Genomic DNA, 19832 nt, shown 5'->3' with positions numbered 1-19832 from the left:
GCTATGTTTATACCTCTATCCAATTCTTTGCTTCCTAGGCCCTTCCTTTGTTTCCTTTTACCTTCCTCCTGCCCCACCATCACTTTCCCCTTATTTCTGCCTCTTGGTACCTCCTCTTAGCTAGTTTGCTGTTGCTCTGCGACCCCCCTTCCCCAGATCCCTATCTCCTCCTTGTTATTGGCTCTAATACCCTAGTTTTCCCCCTGTATATGGCACAGTCTGCTCACTGCCCCCTTCTCCCACCACCCTTCCCCCCCCCCAGGTCTCTTGGGGACTGTTGGCCCCACTGCTTTCTCCTGCCATACGCTTCCCATGCCTATGTTAGATAGGCAGGACACAACAATGACATTGCCCCAAACTGATAAAAATAAAAAGGAAAGAAAAGAAAGAAAAAGATTGAGAAGATAAAAGGAGAAGAAACAAGAAGACAAAGAAAAGGGAGAAAAGAACAAAACAAAAAGAGAAGAAGTATACAAAAATCCTGGGTCTGCAGAGGATGGACACTGGTACAGATGGGAGCTAGAAACACAGGGAATCCAGGGCTGATGATCCCTTCAGGACCAGTGCTGAGAGTGGTGATACGGGAGGGTGAAGGGAAGGTGGGGTAGGAAGGGGGAACTGATTACAAGGATTTACATATAAGTTATATGTAAATATATATAACCCCCTCCCTGGGGGACAGACAACAGAAAAGGGGGTGAATGGAGATGCCCGACAGTGTAAGACATATATTACAAAATAATAGTTTATAAATTTTCAAGGGTTCCTGAGGGAGGGGGGAGCAGGGAAGGAGTGGAGAAAATGAGGAGCTGATACCAAGGGCTCAAATAGAAAGCAAATGCTTTGAGAATGATGATGGCAACAAATGTACAAATGTGCTTGACACAATGGATGTATGGATGAGTTGTTATGAAAGTTGTACGAGCCCCCAATAAAATGATTTTTTTTTAAAATCCCGGGTCTGGTTGCTGACCTTCGTGACTGCCCCTCCCGGCCTGGAGTCTCTTTTTGGGGGCTCCTCAGGGGCTTCATAGCTTGCTTTGCTCCATCTGCTGGTCTGGTATGCTCCCTTCTTCATTAGTCCCGAGGTGGGGGGTTCAGACCACACTACCTCCCAACCCTGTGACCCCAGAATTGTCCTCTGTCACAGTCTGCTCCAGTGAGGGGACAACGTGACACGAACTGTTGTCAGCTGCCCAGTCTCCTCTGTGTTTCATTAGCTCCCTGCAGGGACATCATCCTCTGGGCCTGGTGTGCCAGTGTGGGCTCCAGTCTGGCTCTCTCTTTCTCTTCTTCCTTCCTGGTCTGCTCCCATATGGCATGCTGGCCCCCCTGTAGGTTTAGTGTTGTTCTCTGTCACACCTATTTCTAGAGAGGGGAATGAGACTCATCTTAACCTAGTTCTTATCCAGCCCTTGGTGACCCAGGCAGTGTGCTATAAATGACTACAAAATTGCAGTTATGAAGTAACAACAAAAATAATTTTATGGTTGGGGGGGGTCACCTCACGAGGAACTGCATTAAAGGGTCGTGGCATTAGGAAGGCTGGGAACCCCTGCCTTAGACTGTCCTTTCAAGGAACACAGCATCCTTCATAGGCCACACCAGAAGGACTTGCTGTGGAAATCCCACTAAATCAAGTGGGCTTTACCTCAAACTTGCCTGTAGCCCTTAGACATAAGACTGAAACTTCCTGGTTTGAGAAAAAATAGGTGGCTGCCACCCCCACGCTATTGAAAGTTGTTAGGATCACTTGCTGTGTGGGTGCTCAATGACAGGTGACTCGGACGACCATATAGTTACAGTTTCAATGACCTCCGTGCTTTGCTGTGACATATATTAATGTGATAGGCATGATGCTGCCTTTGTGAATGATTGGTACTGGAAGTTTTCCCCTATAACCAACCATGGTCAATGAAAGTGGTGCTCCATTATTTAAGAGTTTAATTTGTACACATTAGCAACTCATGGATTGTGGTTCAGAGCTTGTCTGTATTTGTATAACTTCCTTTTCTCAGCCATATGTTAAATTCTATATCATTGGACAAATTAATGGCACTATCAATAGATTATCTTATACCCCAAAGGTAGAATGATCATGTTCTCTATCATGAAATGATAATGAACCCTCTAACGTGGGCCAGAGATGTACATAAATGACAGGTAAGTGAATGCCTTTGGGTCTTGCACTTAATTCTAGCACCAATCTAGGAACAATTCGTTCTGTGGCATGGCACCGCTTGAGGCTCACCCTCATAAAGAGATCACTGGAGATGTAGGTGCTGCAGCAAAGTGTGCTGAAGAAAGCAGACGGTTGCCTGGGTGTCAAACACATACACACATACATATATACATATATACATATACATATATACATGTATTGGGGTCTTAGAGAATTGCCTTCAAACAAGCAGCCATTTAAGTAGGATGTCAACTAAACACACATGGAGGAAGCACAGCAGCCTATGTGATCCAAGGATGATAAATAATAAAATCCAAATAAGGGGCTGGCATGAGAGCTTACATCGTGAACTCCCAATGTGCGGAAGGCTGTGGGGAGCAGTGGGAGTTCAAAATCCATGTGCAGGTCCCGACATGGAAGAAGCCCCTGATGAACCCGCTCAGACCGTGGCTGAGAGATGTGAACAACGCTGCTCCCCAACAGAGAGTACTGTAAGCCTGATCATGGCAGATGCAATGAGGTTAAAATATCATACCTAATCATTTTATCTCCCTTTGCACCATTTAAAATTTTTTCTAGTTTTTCATTGTTTCCCTTTTTTCTCCTCAAGTGAGCTTTTTCTCTGGTTTGTTTTGATTGTGTTGTTGGTCTTATATAGGTGTATATATATAATACATATATGTACACATACATACATATGCTGTTTTGGGGGGTATGTTTTCAAGAAATCCAGGGTAGACAAGTCTATAGAGGCAATAACTGGTGTAATGTTTATTAGGTACAAGTGGGGAGGTTGGGTGGAATGAAGACAAGAAAATGTTCTAGAACTGACTGTGGTGATAATTATATAACTCTTTTTAATGCGACTTAGCTCTGGAAGTGTACGATGTATAAATTATACCTCAAAATAGTTTTTAAAGCTCCTAAAAAGGGAATTAAAACCACAAAAAAGAATTACAGGCTTGGAAGCACACAGAGACAGTTCTGAGCTGTCCTCCAGGGTTGCCGTGAGTCAGCCTCAACTTGACCGAGGCAAGCCTGAGTTTAATGACGACCCTGATTCTGAGGCCACCCCATCACCCCTCTGTGACCTTAAGCAAGTTGTCTAGCTTTCCTGTCTGAACTTCCTCATTTCCAAAATGAGGCTTCTAAAGGGCTCATGAACTTCCAGAGCAAACAAATCTCTCTTAAAAGAGGTGCAGCCAGAATGCTCCTCAGGAGCAAGGCTGGTGAGACGTCGTCTTGGGTACTTTGTGTATGTTTTCAGTAGAGACCTGCCCCTGGAGAAGGACGTCGTGTCTGGTGAAGCGGAGGGTCCGTGAAGGAGAGGAAGCCCCTCAAGGCAAGGGACGGACACGGTGGCTGAAAGGACCCAAGCCGAACAAGTACAGGGCAGCACAGGGCTCGGCGGCATTTCATTCCGCGGCACACGGGCGCCTAAGCGTCAGCACCGACCTGACCCCTAACAACAACAGCCTTGCAGGATTCGTGTGAGCCTTAAATAAGACCGCGACTGTTCGGGGCTTATCACGATGCCTGTAATTGAAGACACATTCAATAAATATTAGCTTTTATCATTGTAACTTGTGTATTTTCTCAGTAAGATTAACAGCTAAGCATTCTTCTGGCAACTTCTGTCCGTGGAAGAAGAGGAAAGGGAAAGATGGGGCAACAACGTGTTCCCTCCTCAGCAGAGGCGGACTGAGGTCATCTTCCCTGTCACTTCTTCGACTATAATCTTCATCAGTGAGTATTGTGAACTGGTCCTTTAAGAAACAATGCTTTGCTTTAGGAAACAGTTGGTATCTGACACCTTTCTTGACCTTGCATGACACAGAACATCCTAAAACCTGGGGATTGACACTCCTGAGCGAGTGGGCGATATTCCTGACCACTTCTCATCTGTCTTCCGGAATGCTGAGAAGCCTCCTGAGGAACTGCAGCACACCTGGTCTAAGGGAGCCGCTACTTGGTAACACTTGGAATACGTATCAGTTGAGAAAGCAGCAAAGTATATAACTGGTGGGTTAAAAAAAATGAACAGTTTGAATTTGAAAAGAGGTCAAAGTCATCCCAGCCAAACTGAATTTTAATACTGTGGTTTGGTCAGGACACATGGTCGCCTTACATCTGGGATCCAATAGGTCAGTGATTATGAGCTGGAACTCCCAAGAATTCTAGGGCTCCTCTGAGGGAGGAGCCAACCTCGTTCCCAAACTAAATTCACTGCCACCTTGTTCTACATGCCATGCAAAGGACTCTAGAAAAAAACGTTCGAAACCCACTGAACTGACATACACACACACACATACACACAAAGCCCAACATAAATAATCATTTCCCTGCATGATCTAAATCACCCTGGGACCAAAACTTACATGTCTGCGTTAGAGCTAAGATCACAAACTCTGACGATGCCCCACCCTCTAGTCCTCTCCTTTGAAAGACAAATCTATGTATTGGTGTGCCTCCAGTTCTCATGGAACTAGGATGCCACCCAAGGTCCATTACGACCCATTTTCTTCTTTAATCAAATCCTTTCTAGAAGAACAGGTGTAAGAATAATCAAAGTTCCTGCCTAACAGATGAGGGGTGGGTGAAATTAAAAACCTGGATCAGGTATTCACTTACATGAATGATTCTAATTAGTAGCCAAATTAATTGGTTTCATTTGTCAGCTGACCTTACACTTTTGCTCTTGAGTGTCAGACCTATCCTGTGGAGTCATAGAAAATAATTCATTTATTCTTATTTCAAAATTTTATTGACAGTATTTCATGAGCAAGGTTAAAGGCTGAGTATGACCCAGTTGGCCCTTGCGCTCATGGAGCTTCGACTCCACGAAGAAAGGATAGTTTGGTTCACAGAGAGGGCGGCTGTGCTCCATTAAGCCGGGGTCGCAAACTGATCAAACGTTTACTCTGTTCCTCTGACAAAATTAGTTGAATAGTTTTTTATGTGGGAGCCCTTCTAGTATTTGAAAAAAGTTTGATTGCCCTCTTTGAGTCTTCTGCTTTCTATCAACCATCTCAGTGACACCAGCTGTTCTCCATAACTTATTTCAGGTCCTTCACCGTCCTAGTGGCCTCCCTGTGTCTATCTCTTCTTTCTGTGTTGAGCTAGGAACTGAGAGATATTCCAACACCAATGGACCAAAGTACTCATCATCATTATGTCGGATACTCTACTTCTGTTAGCCAAAGTTAAGTCCATTAACAGTCCAGGATCATGTACCTATGCTCCCTTTCTGGAAATCCCTTCATACCTAATAAACAAATACAGTTGTATTGTATTTAACTGTAGAACTTTAGACTTATTCATATATTAAAATATGTTGTTGTTAGGTGCCATCAAGTCTGTTCTGACTCATAGTAATGCTAAACACCACCTGGCCTTGAGCTACCTCCTCTTTTTCACTGTCCCTCCACTTGACCAAGAACGATGTCCTTCTCCTGAAAACATGTCCCAAGTACATGAGACAAAGTCTTGACATCCTCGCTGCTAAGGAACATTCTGGTTGTACTTCTTCCGAGACAGGTTTGCCTGTTCTTTTTGACAGTCCGCTGTGCTTTCAATGCTTTCAACGCTGTTCTCCAAGTGCACAGATTCTCCTCCAGGCTTCCTTAGTTCATGTCCAACCTCCCGTGCATCTGAGGTGGTTGAAAATACCATGGCTTGGGTCAGGTACACCTTAGTCCTCAAAATAACCTCCTGTGAAGTGGTGTCAACAAACCCAGGGACAAGGGAACAACAAGGGATCCAAATTGGTGGTGAGGTGGGTGTGGCAGGCCTGGTAGGGATTGGTCAAGGGTAAGGTAACAAAGAGGTATAGCTGAAACCCAGGTGGGGATGGAGCATGATAGTGGGACAGGAGGAAAGTCTAGGGAAATAAAGGAAAGAGCTGGGCATTTATAGAGGTCTAGACAAAGACATGTACATATGCAAATATATTTATATATGAGGATGGGGAAATAGCTCTAAGTGTCTATATTTATAGGTTTAGTATTAAGGTGGCGGAAGGACCTTGGGCCTCTACTCAAGCACTCCCTCAATGCATGAATACTTTCTTCTATTAAATTGGCATTCTATAATGCTCACCCTCCCGACACAACCGCTGAAGCCAAAGCGAGTGAAAAAGCAAATGTGAAGAAAGCTAATGGTGCCCGGCTATCAAAAGATATAGCGTATGGGGTCTTAAAGGCTTGAAGAAAAATAAGCGGCCATCTAGCTCAGAAGCAACAAAACCCACATGGAAGAACACACCAGCCTGTGTGATCACGTGGTTCCGAAGGGATCAGTTATCAGGCATCAAAGAACAAAAAAATCATATCATTGGGTGCACACCTCCATGATACGATCGCTGAGGACAAATGAGTGCATAAGCAAATGTGGTGAAGAAAGCTGATGGTGCCTGGCTATCAAAAGAGATAGTGCCTAGGGTCTTAAAGGCTTGAAGGTAAACAAGCGGCCATCTAGCTCAGAAGCAACAAAGCCCACATGGAAGAAGCACACCAGCCTGTGCGATCATGAGGTGTCGAAGGGATCAGGGAGGTATAAGGCATCATCAGGAAAAAAAATCTTACCACAGTGAATGGAGGGGGAAGTGCAGAGTGGAGACCCAAGGCCCATTTGTCGGACACTGGAGATCCCCTTGCAGAGGGGTCTAGGGGAGGAGATGAGTCAGTCAGGGTGTGATGTAGCACCGATGAAGAATACAGCTTTCCTCCAGTTCCTAAATGCTTCCTCCCCACCAACTATCATGATCCGAATTCTACCTTGCAAGTCTGGATAGAGCAGAGGATGTATGTACACTGGTGCAGATAGGAGCTGGAGGCACAGGGAATCTAGGGCGGATGATACCTTCAGGACCAGGGGGGTGAGGGATGATACTGGGAGGGTAGAGGATGAGTGGGTTGGAAAGAGGGAACCGATTACAAGGATCTACATGTGACCTCCTCCCTGAGGGACAGACAGCAGAAAAGGGGGTGAAGGGAGATGTTGGACAGGCCAAGATATGACAAAATAATAATTTATAAATTATCAAGGGCTCATGAGGGAGTGGGGAGCGGGGAGGCAGGGGGAAAAAAGAGGACCTAATGCAAAGGGCTTAAGTGGAGAGCAAATGCTTTGAAAATGATGAGGGCAAAGAATGTACAAATGTGCTTTACACAATTGATGTATGTATTGATTGTGAAAAGAGTTGTATGCGCGCCTAATAAAATGTTAAAAAAAATAACCTCCTTGCTTTTTAACACTTACAAGAGGTCTTGTGTTACTCATATCAAGTGTTAATTATGATGTTACTCTTGACCATTAAAATATTTTTATGTGTGTACTGAATGTGTCCTCTTTCAAACTTCTTCCCTTATAGAGTTATGCTTTCCACACACATGAGAGAATGCCAACAAAAATATTATCAGTCAGATGCCACTGGAAACCATCTTTGGGGATTTCTTGATCCCCATAGCATTTCATATTTTTTTCCTTTTTTTCTTTTGAACATTTTATTGAAGGCTCTTACAGCTCATTTGTACATATGTTGACATCATTATTTTCTAGAATTTATTTTCTATTGAACCCTTGGTGTCAGCTCCTCTTTCCCCGCCCCCACCACCCTCGTGGCCCCTTGATAAATGATAAATTATTATTATTTTTAATATTTGTCCTTTTTTCTTTTTTAATTCATTTTATTGGGGGCTCGTACAATTCTTAACACAATCCATACATCCATCCATTGTGTCAAGAACATATGTACATTTGTTGCCATCACCATTCTCAAACCATTTGCCTTCTACTTGAGCCCTTAATATCTGCTGCTCATTTCCCCCCTCCCTCCCTACTCCCCCCACCTCATTAACCCTTTGTCATTCATAAATTATTATTATTTTGTCATATATTGCACTATCCGACATCTCCCCCACCTTCTTCTCTGCTGTCCATCCCCTAGGGAGGAGTCTATATGTAGATTCTTGTAATCAGTTCCCCACATTTCATATTTAAACCCCATCACAATGTCATATGATTGTTTTATGATGCTAAGTTTTTAACTGTCCTTTGCCTTGTTTAACTGTGAGTTACTTAAGGGCAATGCTTTATCTATTTTGTATTTTCAGTACTAGACAAAACTCTTGACACATGGAATTAAAAGAAAAGGTGTTTATTTAGAAGAATGAATGTATGAGTCATTTAACCAATTCAACTCCCCAGGTCACTTTTCTGTCTCTGGGTCACAAGTCTTGTCAAGAGTCTTACTGAAATGCAAGGCTATGGATGTGCAGCTCTACTTCCTTCCATTTCCATAAAGCAATTTCGCTCTCACTACCTCAGCTTCCCTGAGTAGACTGCAAAGACTCATCAAGATTAAGAAATGAGCTCATATGTGTTAAAAATGCTTCATATAACTGCCAGATGTGCAGGTGCAAACTGGACTCATTCCCTCCTTCTAGTAGCCTTATCATAAAAGGAAATTATATTTATTAACCTTGAAAGACTTCGTGGCTTGTGGCTTCCCTTTAGGGGCAGGAAACAAAGCCTCTGACAGAGTCCTAGGAAAAGGCTCAAAGGGGGAAGCCTGGAGTCGAATCAACCACAACCCTGTGGCTCCCGGTGCCAGCAAGCTTCTTGGGGAAAGGAGATGCTCCTCACCCAGGACTTGCCCTCTGGCTTGGTCTCTGGGGTTTTCCAGAGAGGTCCTCCTGCAGTTCTTTCTTTGGGTTGGCTATGGAATATCCTCAGTAGATCATTAAAGGTTATAACACAGGGTTGCCCTTTGCCCTTGGAAAAGAGGATGGAAGAAAAGGAGAGAGATAAGCAGGGCAGCGGCCTTGCCCTATCCAGTGGGTCCCAGCAAGCGCAGGGTTTACTCTGCGACAAAAAGATATTCCTGTGAGGAGTCAGTTAGTGTCCAAGCATTTCCCTGCATCTGGATACTGTTTTCCTCCTGAAGCGAAGAGGAAAGAGCACACCGTGTTGGTGGAATTGTCAGAAGCCTAGGCAGGTAGGTGTCTCGCACTTCCGATCCAGGAGTCCCTTGGTGTCATTGCTGAGTTAACACATTCTCTGTGATGTGCAATGGGGGTTGTGTTTGAGGACACATGGAGGAAAAGAAGAGTTGCCTTTAGAAGGAGGAAACCACTAATCTTATAGAGACCCTCAAGCTGAGAGTAGAAACCTAGCATCGCATACTCCAGCGGTGCTTGTGTAGACACGTTGCTGCTGTGTTCCCAGCGCCTAGCACAGTGCCTTACATAGAACAGACACTCAATACATACGTGTCAAACGAAATCCACGTGCTGCTCCAGACTAATGACAGAAGGTATGTAAGGTCCCCCAGAGCCTTAAAAGGGTAGGCAGCAATGCCTCCCAGGTCGGCATGAAGATGGCAGACTAATTGCAGCAAGAATCTGCCCAGAGTGGTTAAGCAAGGCACAAGTGGACCAGAAGAACCCGTCTCCCACATGTCTCCCTTCACAGCCATCCGAGAATGGATACAATTAGGTGCTCATAAGGAGCCTTGCAGAAAATGGTTTACCACTAGGCGGCTAATTAAATTGTTGGAGTTTCAAGTCCAGCTAGAGGGGTCAAACTGCTAACCACAAGGTGGGCAGTTCAAATCCATCAGCAACTCTGCAAGAGACAGAGGAGGCTGTCTGCTTCCAGGAGCCTTGATGACAGAATAGTTACCTGCGGGGCGGGGCTGCTCACCACCATGTTTGTAGTTAGAAACCACAGGCTGTGTCGTCGCCCCCCCACCTCCGAAAGATGAGTCTTCCTACTCCTGTAAAGAGTTCGTCTCAGAAATCCACAGGGGCAATTCTCCCCTGTCCTATGAAGTCAGTTTCCTTATCATCTATGGCAGTGGGTTTGATCTGCGCCCGTTAAGATGCCCGGGGAAACCCTGTAGAGAGTCATTATGAGTTGGATGAAGATCCAGCAACTGGAAACCCTAAGGAGCACAGTTCTCCTGTAAGGGGGCGACCATGAGAATGGATATGAGTGCACCTGGGTTAGAGTAACACCGTCAGGGGTGGAGCAGAGAAGGGGGCTCAGGATGCCTTCCTCAACTCCACCCTCAGTAGCGTGGGAAACCTGGCCCTGAACAATGCTCTTCAGTCCATGCTTCCGAGGCGGGTGGGGTTTTGTTGCCAGCCTCTGGCTGAATTTCTGGTTGAAAACGTTACTTTGAGCGTGAACATCTAGCCGTGTGGCAAAGTCGGGCAGGAAAAGCTTCCTTCCCTCTAGTGGTGGCGCTGAGAGCGGCTGGCTGCGGTCGCGGCGGGAGGCGACGGGACCACAGGCAGCCCAGCTCTGCTCCAATAAGGAGTCCCTTCTAGAAGCCTTGCTCCTACCGGCCTCCGGCCCGCAAGCCCCGCTAGTCCCTCCACCCCCCACTTCTTGTTGGACCCTGTGGGACCTGGGTCCCTCAGGCGTGCGGAGTCCAGGCCCCCGGAAAGAGTAAATCCCCCTGTAACTGCATCCTTCCCAGGAGAGCACGATGTGTGTGTGTGTGTGTGTGTGTGTGTGTGTGTGTGTGTGTGTGTGTGTGTGTGTTGCGTCCGGTCCCAGCCAACGGAGACTTTCCTGCCAGCTCTTGGAGCAGGCATCGTGCTAAGCGCGGTGGCCACCGACCTCTGCAGACATTTGGGGACGGCGAGGGGCCCTCGCGCTTCCCTGGGGCAGCCTTGGCTCGGACCACCCGAGCAGAACTCACGCTCGGTTTTCCTCGGGAGATGGCGCCACAGGCCGCCGCTGCGCGCTCTCCGCCTGGGCCGAGCCCAGCGGCCACCGTGGAGCCTGGAGGACGGCAGGCTCGCTCTCCCCGGGCGGGCGCCACCCGGCCCCCGCAGCCGCGTCCCGAGCCTCGGCGAGCGACGCGAGGGACGCAGGGGTGCAGGGGCCTGAGCTCTATCCCTGCTCGCCCAATTGGTGGCCGCGCGCCATTTGATGGCCGCGATTGGTCTTGGGCCTCAGTGGGAGCGCCCCCGGCAAGGACTGGGCTGATGACGGGTCGGAGAGGAGGGGTGAACTGAGAGCCAACACACCCACTCCACTGCGGGGACCTCCCCAGCCCGCTCCAGGGGGCCACCTAACATAAGAGGCCTGTCAGGTCCGAATTACTGGGGATTCGAAATAGGTGGCTCGCCAACCCTGGAGAGTGTGGGGGATTCCCTCCGGCGGCAGTCCTGAGTTCCTGCGTGTCGCCCTTAGGGGGCTCTGCCTGGACCTCCCGCTCGCCGCAGGGGGCTCGCGTGCTCAACAGAGCCTCGGGCTCCCGCCCTTCCGCCAGCGTCGCAATCACCACGCCAGTCCTCTGGACAGGGGCTCAGGAGGGGCGCGCCCCAGGGAACTCCGCTTGGCTGAGGTCCCATCTGGACGAGGAGCCTGGGCGCGCTGGGGAGAATGTCCAGAGACCTGAAAGAACGCAGTATTTAGCGGGCCCTACCCGAGAACAATCATGCGATTTGGGGGGAGGGGGGAGGTCCAAAGCCAAACTAAACTGGACCCCCAGGCCTCCCCACCTTGGGCCTGCTAGACTCTGAGCAGGCTTGCTCATTCAGGGTCCTGACTGGACAGGAGCGAGCAGCCAGGTTTCCAGGTTTGGCCCTCCTTCCCCATCCTCCAGGACAAGACACCCTACCCTGCGGGAGAAAGACGGCCAAAAGCGCTTTAAAATATGGCTTAATTTCTAGGCAATCTTTGCTTCCAGTTCTTTCTGTCCAGATAGTAGGACATTAAAATCTCAGCTTTTTGTTCACGAACATGGAATGGGGCAGCGAACAGAGAAGCGTTAGTGTAGCGAACTTGAACTTGAACAGTAGACAGCGGTCTGAATCAGACACACGGCGCAGGAAATGCACAACTAGACCCCTCACCCCAGCCTCTCTCCCTTCTAGGGTAGAGTTCAAGGCAGGGTACAACTCTTCCTAAATAGTTAAGAATCTCTAGTAGGCTTAGTAGTTTGTTATTGTTTGGTCTTTGAGACCATTATCCATCCCTAAGCACCTAATTATTTAATGGTAGCCCTCTAGGGTATACTGATAAACTTTGTTTTGTGTCCACAAAACACGTTTCCACAGTAAACTATTGTCACCCGCACCACATTAGACTGTCATTTCCTTTATTAAAAGAGCCCCTTGGCAATCTAATTTTAGATCTTTTCACGCCCCCACATACATTCTGTAGATGTGGTTATGTCCAAATGATTTAATCATACAGAAGTACCATCCAAGAATTCCTAAACTGCCAGTCTGATGGAAAAGAGCAGATCTGAGAAGCTTTCCACCTTCAGAGGAGGGCTTCATGGCAGGGGGGAAAGGGGTTGACCAGCTAAGCCAATGGAACTGCAGGCCTTGACTAGTGCAAAAGCATTCAGACACACCGCAACCCTTTCACAATAAAACTTTATTGATGATCGTTTGAAAGTTATGGCAACGCCAAGGTTGTAAAACTTGTCATAAAATACCGAGCAGTCATTAGTTTACCTGACCTCATTTCAATATAAACTTCCACAAAACCTTTTATTTTGTTCCTTCCTATAAGGGGGTGGGGGGATGTTAAGGAGGTTAAACACAGCAGTCCTTTATTGGGGACCAAAGGTCTGCAAGCTGGCCTTCCTATTGGAGAAATAAAGCCGGGAAATGAATGTTCTGTCCATTTCCGTACATACTCTTGCCGAAAGACAATCCTGGTGATGTTCGCTGTCCAAGCATCCATTTGGAGCACATCACTTGGCTTCAGGTTGTGATGGAGAATGTTCTTGGGAAGATCGATGAGATGCCTTAAGCATTGTCCAAAAGCTTTGCTTTCTGTACTATCCACAAGAAGCCTGACACACATGTAAATGGTCACACACTATTTGGCGTATGACCCGAAAAGCGAGTTGTTGAAAATAGACTTTAGAATTTAGAGCTACCGACAGGTCCCATGAATGACCAGCATTTAGAGTTGGTTATATGACACCAAAGAACTGCCTGATGTTTGAAGAACGCTACAGGAGAGAAGCCATGCCATGCTCTGTAGAAATCATTGATTCTGATACAATTATATATGTGAGCTTAAACCACAGATCAGGAGAAGCAGCCACCACATCATTCTGATAACGTTGGTCCCATCTAGTCTCTCCAAGAGCGGAGTTTGGCTGATGCTCAAGTTTCCCTACTGCTCTAGATCTAAGGCTGCTTTTAGAAGAGAGATTTGCAAGCAAGCGCAGATAGCACAGGTTGACCTTGTGTTAGCTACATGCTAATTTCTCCCAAACATGGAAAGGTCTGGATATACTTTTCATGGGTTGTTTAAAATATAAGCTTCAAGATAGAGCCAAGTATATAAGCATTTATGGTGGTTTAGGAATCTAATATGAAGAAAGCTCACTGCTTTATGACCTCACTGTAACTCATCTCGGTAATGTTATGCTTAGTTTCCTGGTATGCCTTAAAACATTGCAAGGATTTCATGGAATTTTAACTAGAAAGGAACATTTTAAAAATCAAAATCTTATGTAGAACACTTCTTTCTTCTGGGGAGTGCATAGGGATGGTGTGTGCCCGTGTGTGTCTGTGACGGTGTCTCAGAGAAAGGCAGTGTGAGGAAGGCACTATGGAGAGGAAGCAGTAGAGACAAGGTATCAATTTTAAAGCAAACTTCTCTGTTGTCTCAAACTTCTCCATCTGGTGGGTACAGTTAGCCATACCATACTCTCAGGTTAAGCACAAGTGATGTTATGCACCAAAAGAAAGATCCTATGTTTCTCCAAGTGAGGACTGACTTTTTCTGTGAGGTCAATGTGGCAAAGGGGAATTGTGGGCCTACAAAGCAGCCTCTAGGCTGAATAAAGTATCTTCACGGGACTCAAGAAGCCAAAAGAGGGATCTGCAAATTCCTTTATAACCAGGGCGTTTTTGAAAGCCTCACATTGAGGGTTTACTTCAAACATATGTTGGCAAAAAATATGTTTTTATAAATAAATCCGGATTTGCACACACATTCAGACAGACCCAAATTTGTGGGCAATAGGTATTGTTTGCACCTCAGCAGCAAATTTAACTTACAATATTTATATCCTTCTGCTTTGAATCCAGCATTTACTACATTTCCCAGATGCCTGGAGGGGGTGGTAAAAGGAGAAGAAAAAGTAGCAAAAAGTGTTTGCCTTTCTCTTCTATGCATCTAAGAAGGCATTTTGGCCTTTCTACATGGATTTTCTCTACACCACCTTCATAGATCACGAGTGATATCCATTCAGCTCTACTTAAGCATGGTATTTTTCAAGAAAGCTTGGCTACCAGAGAAGCATCCATTTGGGTTTGTCTTTCTGAACTCCTCCCTATACATATTGTGGGAGAAAAATATTAAAACACATGTAAGTGGATTTTTAAAATGGTTTTAAGGTAAAAACTTGTCTAAAGTACATAACCGTGTGCAGACACTTCCTTATCTCATGCCTTGCCCTGTTCAGAGACCTGCTATACCCAGGTCATCAGAAAATGGTTCCCAAGGCACTATGTACTTCTTCAAATTTCATCCGTATTGGCTTCCCATAGTGATCTGATTCATTAAGACTTAACTACATGATGAGAAGCATGTCTTCAGGGGTCTTGTAAAGACATTTATTTGAAGCCTTTTGGACAGCTGGAGTATAGAGTTGTGAAATCCCAAATCATGCCTTGAGTTCTGGTGACATGTACAAACTGCATGGCTTTTGCCCTCATCCTTTCTATTGACACAGAAACTTCCCCTTAAAGGGGTGGGGGTGGGGGTGGGGAGGTGGAGAAATGCAGCTTTTATGTAGTATCATCCAAGGGTATGGTATTCATTCTTCCTATAGATTTCAATGTCTACCTTACCCCAAGGGTATATTTTCCTCAATGAGACTAATTTGCTGTAATAGAAATAATAATACCTCCTATGCACCTAATACCTTTATCCCCTCAAGCCCATCATGTGCCTTAGCAGTTCCATGATGAACACCTGGAGTGAGTGCTGTGTGGCCACGAGCCATGGCTCATCTTACACAAAACCTTACAAGATTAACCCTCTGTTTTCTGCTTCTTTTTTTTAATCATCATTACCTTAAAGAGCTCTTAAGAAAAGAAACCTTACGGTGATCTCATTTAGCAGCTGAAATCTTCCAAGCAAGTTGGATTGCAAAGGAAAATTTATGCACACTTTCGGGCTCCCCTTAAATTAAAGGAGGAGCTGAGATGTCTGTTTTTTCTGCAAGTCATAGTTAACAGACAACTTAGCAACGTCTGCAATTCCAGCAGAGACCTTAAGTAATCTGTCTTTCTACTATCTTCTTGGGGAAGCTTTGGGTGATTTTAAACAAACAAGAAAATGGGGCAGTGATAAGGAAAGTACACCTGCTCACTCCAGCTGTCACGGAAGAGCTTCATTGTTAAGTGAGTTGGCACCTAGTCTTGAAACGGAAATCTGAATTTGAGATGTGGAAGAGCTGAGAAGTATGTGGACATTGAAATCAAGGCTCTGTCCAGTGTTGAGTTTTTGTTACCCACAAATTTATTTGCTTTCCGGATGCCTCAACTCCTTGCATCAAAACACTCAGCACCCTACTTTCACCGAGCACATGACTATCGAAAACTGCTAGCATGAAATGTTCCAACTGCGAGTGGCCCAGGCAAGTGGCCATGCTGTGCTCCTTGGAAACGCAGCAGAGGCAGTGCCTGGTTCCTGGAATGGCCTGGCTGGAGAGGCTTGTAAATGGCCTGGAGATTATACAGCATGTGCAGAAGGGTGATTTAACTTGACTTACAGGATTTTTAGCATTTCTATTTCCTGCCTTCCATGGGCTTAAATTTTCAGTCCTAAACTGGCATTGCTGACGTTTGTTTGGGTTTGGTTTTTACATTGAGTAATGGGGCCATTATTTCTCCCTTACTGAAAGGTGTGTCTCCAAGAATGGAACGGTGTGGCTGAGTAGAAGGAATCCCCAAAGAATTAGGAACAGCACAGGCGATAAAACTGCTAAGGGAGTTTGTGTTGCCAGCTCACCTGAACATGAGATTCACACCTCTGGTTCTGAAAGAAGGTGCGCAGGGGGCTTTTTAAAGGGTCCCCGATGATGTCATGGCCTTTCTATCCTTGTAAGAAATGGTTCTTTGGTCAGTCACCATCTTGGGCTGGCATCTTGATTCACACACACACACACACACACACACACACACACCAGGAACTGGAATCAACCTACTTCCCCCAGTCCTTTTGTTATTGGAGTCTGTCAAAAAACAAACAAACAAAAACTTGGGATCCTCACTGAGACTAAGGCATTATCCATAGTACACTGCCCAGTACTGGGAGTGCTCATCTCCAGTGGTGCAGGTGTTGCAACTCTCCTCATGTCCCTCCTGCACCCATTAAATCTGTGGGCTGGAGATGGTGCAGCAGCAGGGGCCTGTCCATGTGTAAGTGACAGAACTGCAGGGATGGGGATAAAGCCCAGGAAGCATTCTTATTGTCCCAAACCGTTTACTTTTCTAAACTCTTCCTCCAGGAAATGTTTTTCTTCTTTGTCTCTACTATGTCCATCATTGCAATCCAAAGCTTTTTACCCAATGTCACTCCCAAACGATAGTTTTTATTAAGTGCTCTACTACAGTGCTAGTATAAACACCGATAGAGCTGTGCCCGTAGGTTTAAAGGCTAAAAACCTTAAAGAAGTGCAAATTCCACTCCAGCATAGGCAAACTGCTTTAAATGATCTTTCCAAGTCCTTGCTGAAGCAAACTGAAATCACTGGCTTGGGTTTTCCTGAGGGTTTGGGACTAATTTGAATTAACTTTGCAACATTTTATCGAATGGAAAAAAGTATCTAAAGGCAGTATTGGCCCCTTCTCTGCCATAGTTATAAGAACCTCAACCATCCAAGTTGTCCCTGATGGTGGGACTCGTAAACTCTTCAGATGTGCTTCGTTTCATCTCTGTCGATTTAGGAAACAGTTCAGATGGTTTTGCCAGATTATATTTATTTCGTTTCCACATCTCTCCTCCTCAGCGGGGGCATGCACACAGGACACACCAGGTTGTGGGGTCCTTTGGCAATTTCTTCACTCCTGCCCGCCGGAAGGTTGGACTCCGTGTTCGCACTGGCTCAGTGCGTGTCTCCACTGGGTCGGCTTTTTCGCCAGAGGCCGTGGGGTAAAAATTGTAGGCTGGCAGGACGCCACGGGCGGCAGAATTGGGGAGAAGAGGGCGCCTTGGGTGGAGCAAGTGAGTTCCTTGGGGTCAATGCCTTTGGGCAGCTAGGCTGACCCGAGCCTGCCCAGCCCCCAGGGAGGGAGGCGCTAACCTAGACAGAAGGCCAGCGGGTTGGGCCCTCCCTCGCCCCCAGTCCGGCGGGCGCTCTAGGTACAGCTGGCTCTCGCCGCCGCCAGGACACAGAGCAGGTTCCTCCGGGCCGCAGAGTTCTGGGGACGCCAGCTCCCGGGATCTTGCTCTAGATCGCAGTTTCAAGGGTTCACTCAAAAACCACCGCCCCCACCGCCCCTTCCCCAGACGGCGTGTCAACCACGGAAGCAATTCCTTGCTCGCTCGCCCGCCCGCAGGCCAGCGGAGCAGGCATCCCTTCAGCGGGTAAAGCCACCCCCCTGCCCCGCAGTGCGGCGGTTCCCTTTTCTCCTGGCGCCCATCTCTCCCAGGGGGCGCTGGCAACCCTTCCTCAGTACAATTTTAAAAGAAAATCATTTCTTTCTCCTCTAAATGAAGGAGAACGAAAGGATCTGAGCCCAGCCCCAAGATGCCTAGAGGAAGAGAAGTGTGATTGCGGTGGAAACGCCGGGAAAGAAGCGCGACAGGCACTTCGGAGTCACCTGGGTCCAGGTACCGGTGCTGATGAAGGGTTCTAATTTTATTGCATCTCGGCTCCCCCTGGTTTGTGCCTACTACAAATGGTCTTAAAAAGAAACACACGCAGGGATCCAGCAGAACGCGTCCCCAGTGAGAGTGGTTTTCCGAGAGCTCAGGGGAGCCAGGCCGGGCAGTGGAGAAACAAATCCAATGGGCTCCCGGGCCTCGCTAAGTTCCTAGGCTGTCACTGGGCCTGGCGCCCTGGGGGATGTCGTCTACGCCTAGGTACCTGAGATCCCTCAATCCATGCCCCTTAGATAGCCTCAGCAGGGTGGGCACTGGCAGAAGGGTCCCGTCCACCTGACCTGGGCATGGGGAGTGAGCGCCTGCAGGGAGGTCTGGAGCATCCGCTTGCCCTGCAGACTTGGGTGGCAGTCCCCGGAGCTGTTCCTGCAGCAGAAGGGGTGGGTGGTGGGGAGGCTGGACCCTGGGAGCAAAGTGGCAATCGGAACCCAACTCTGGTGACTGATGTCCCTGTGACTTCAACGGACTGGAAGAGTTTGATGTGCCCTGCCTTAGTCCAAGTCTCTGCTTTCACTGCCTCCGCGAAAGGGGAACGTAGGCACTGAAATATCTTTGTATACACTTTCAAACAGTTGAATAACTTTCCAAACGGTAAAGTCGCTGCCGCCAAGCTGATTCCGACTCGTCGCAGCCCAATAGGACAGGGTAGAACTGCCCCTGTGGGTTTCTGAGACTAGAACTCTTCATGGGAGTAGAAAGCCTGGTTTTTCTCACACATCTTCAATTGTCCTGATTCCTTGACAGCACGGCTGTTGTGAAGGTTTGAGCGGGCAATGGTGGTCATGTTGGCTCTCTTGTGACCTGCAGCACATGGTAGGATGAGCGGAGAAGAAAGTTGGAACTTTAACCTCCCTTTCCCCAGTGCTCAGAGCCTTCGTCTCCAACTTGCTCGCACTTTCATAGGGGGGTGTGGGGGGGGAGGACAGTTCGTGTTGGTTCGGATGGAGAAGATGCGCGGATTTAAGGTCCAGCGGAGAGTTGGGGGAGGCGCGAGGAACTGGAAGGGAGAGCGACAGTTGTGACAATCCTGTGGATTTCCAAAGGCCTTTTCCAAGTTTAGCAAAAATGACTGCGGGAGTGCGGATCGACTCTGGAGTCAGTAGGCGGCGCTGTGGCGAGGTGCAGGGGCTGCAAGCGAATTGATCTGGGATTCCTGGCTGCGGTGAAAAGGGTGCGTGCCCACCACCCTCACCTGCTGCTCCTAAGTCCCCCTGTTTCCCAGGTTACGGCGAGAACAGGGAAGCACAAGTCTTTGCTTTCAGCACAGTTAGGGACTGGTGGGATGCTCCCGGAAAACGCAAAAGTCTGGCCGTCCTACCCCTTGACCGTGCGGGGCTTGTTGACCTTGCCACCTGATTTACTGTCAACCCGTAGCGACTCACAGAACCACGCAGGATGGGTGTGCGGGTCGCGGCTGGCAGGGCCACTTCGCTATTGGTCAGGGCCCCTGGGTTAAGCAAAACTAGGTCTGCATGTCACTGAAAATCAGATGAATTTCCATGACCAGAGAGACAGCTCCTGCTTAGATTCTGGTCCCTCGGACCCGGTTAACCCGGTCTGTGGATCAGCTGCGTCGGGCCCAGCTGGTTCTTGGGGTTCTTTAGGCCACTGTCTGGCCGTCTGGCTAGAGGATAGAGGAATGGGCCTGTCAGCGGGCAGGCCACAGGACCAGCAATGAAAGCTGCACTCAGCATAACCCGCGCCCCCACGCCCCCGACCCTCCTGCCGCCCTGTTTCCAGGAGCCCAAAAGCAGAGCCGCGAGGGTGG

At 47.5% G+C, this 19832-nt stretch overlaps 1 pseudogene; it reads right to left on the bottom strand.

Annotated features, from left to right (window-relative positions):
• The window catches only part of LOC142426604 (formin-like protein 3), a 42850-nt pseudogene extending 24002 nt beyond the window's left edge, over nt 1–18848 (bottom strand).
• Nucleotides 18849–19832: the final 984 nt, after the last annotated feature.

Source organism: Tenrec ecaudatus, chromosome 14 (assembly GCF_050624435.1).
Source record: "Tenrec ecaudatus isolate mTenEca1 chromosome 14, mTenEca1.hap1, whole genome shotgun sequence".
In the NCBI taxonomy this organism is placed as follows: Eukaryota; Metazoa; Chordata; class Mammalia; order Afrosoricida; family Tenrecidae; genus Tenrec; species Tenrec ecaudatus.
Note: the sequence above shows the minus strand (reverse complement) of the source record. Positions and strands in the feature narration are given on the sequence as shown.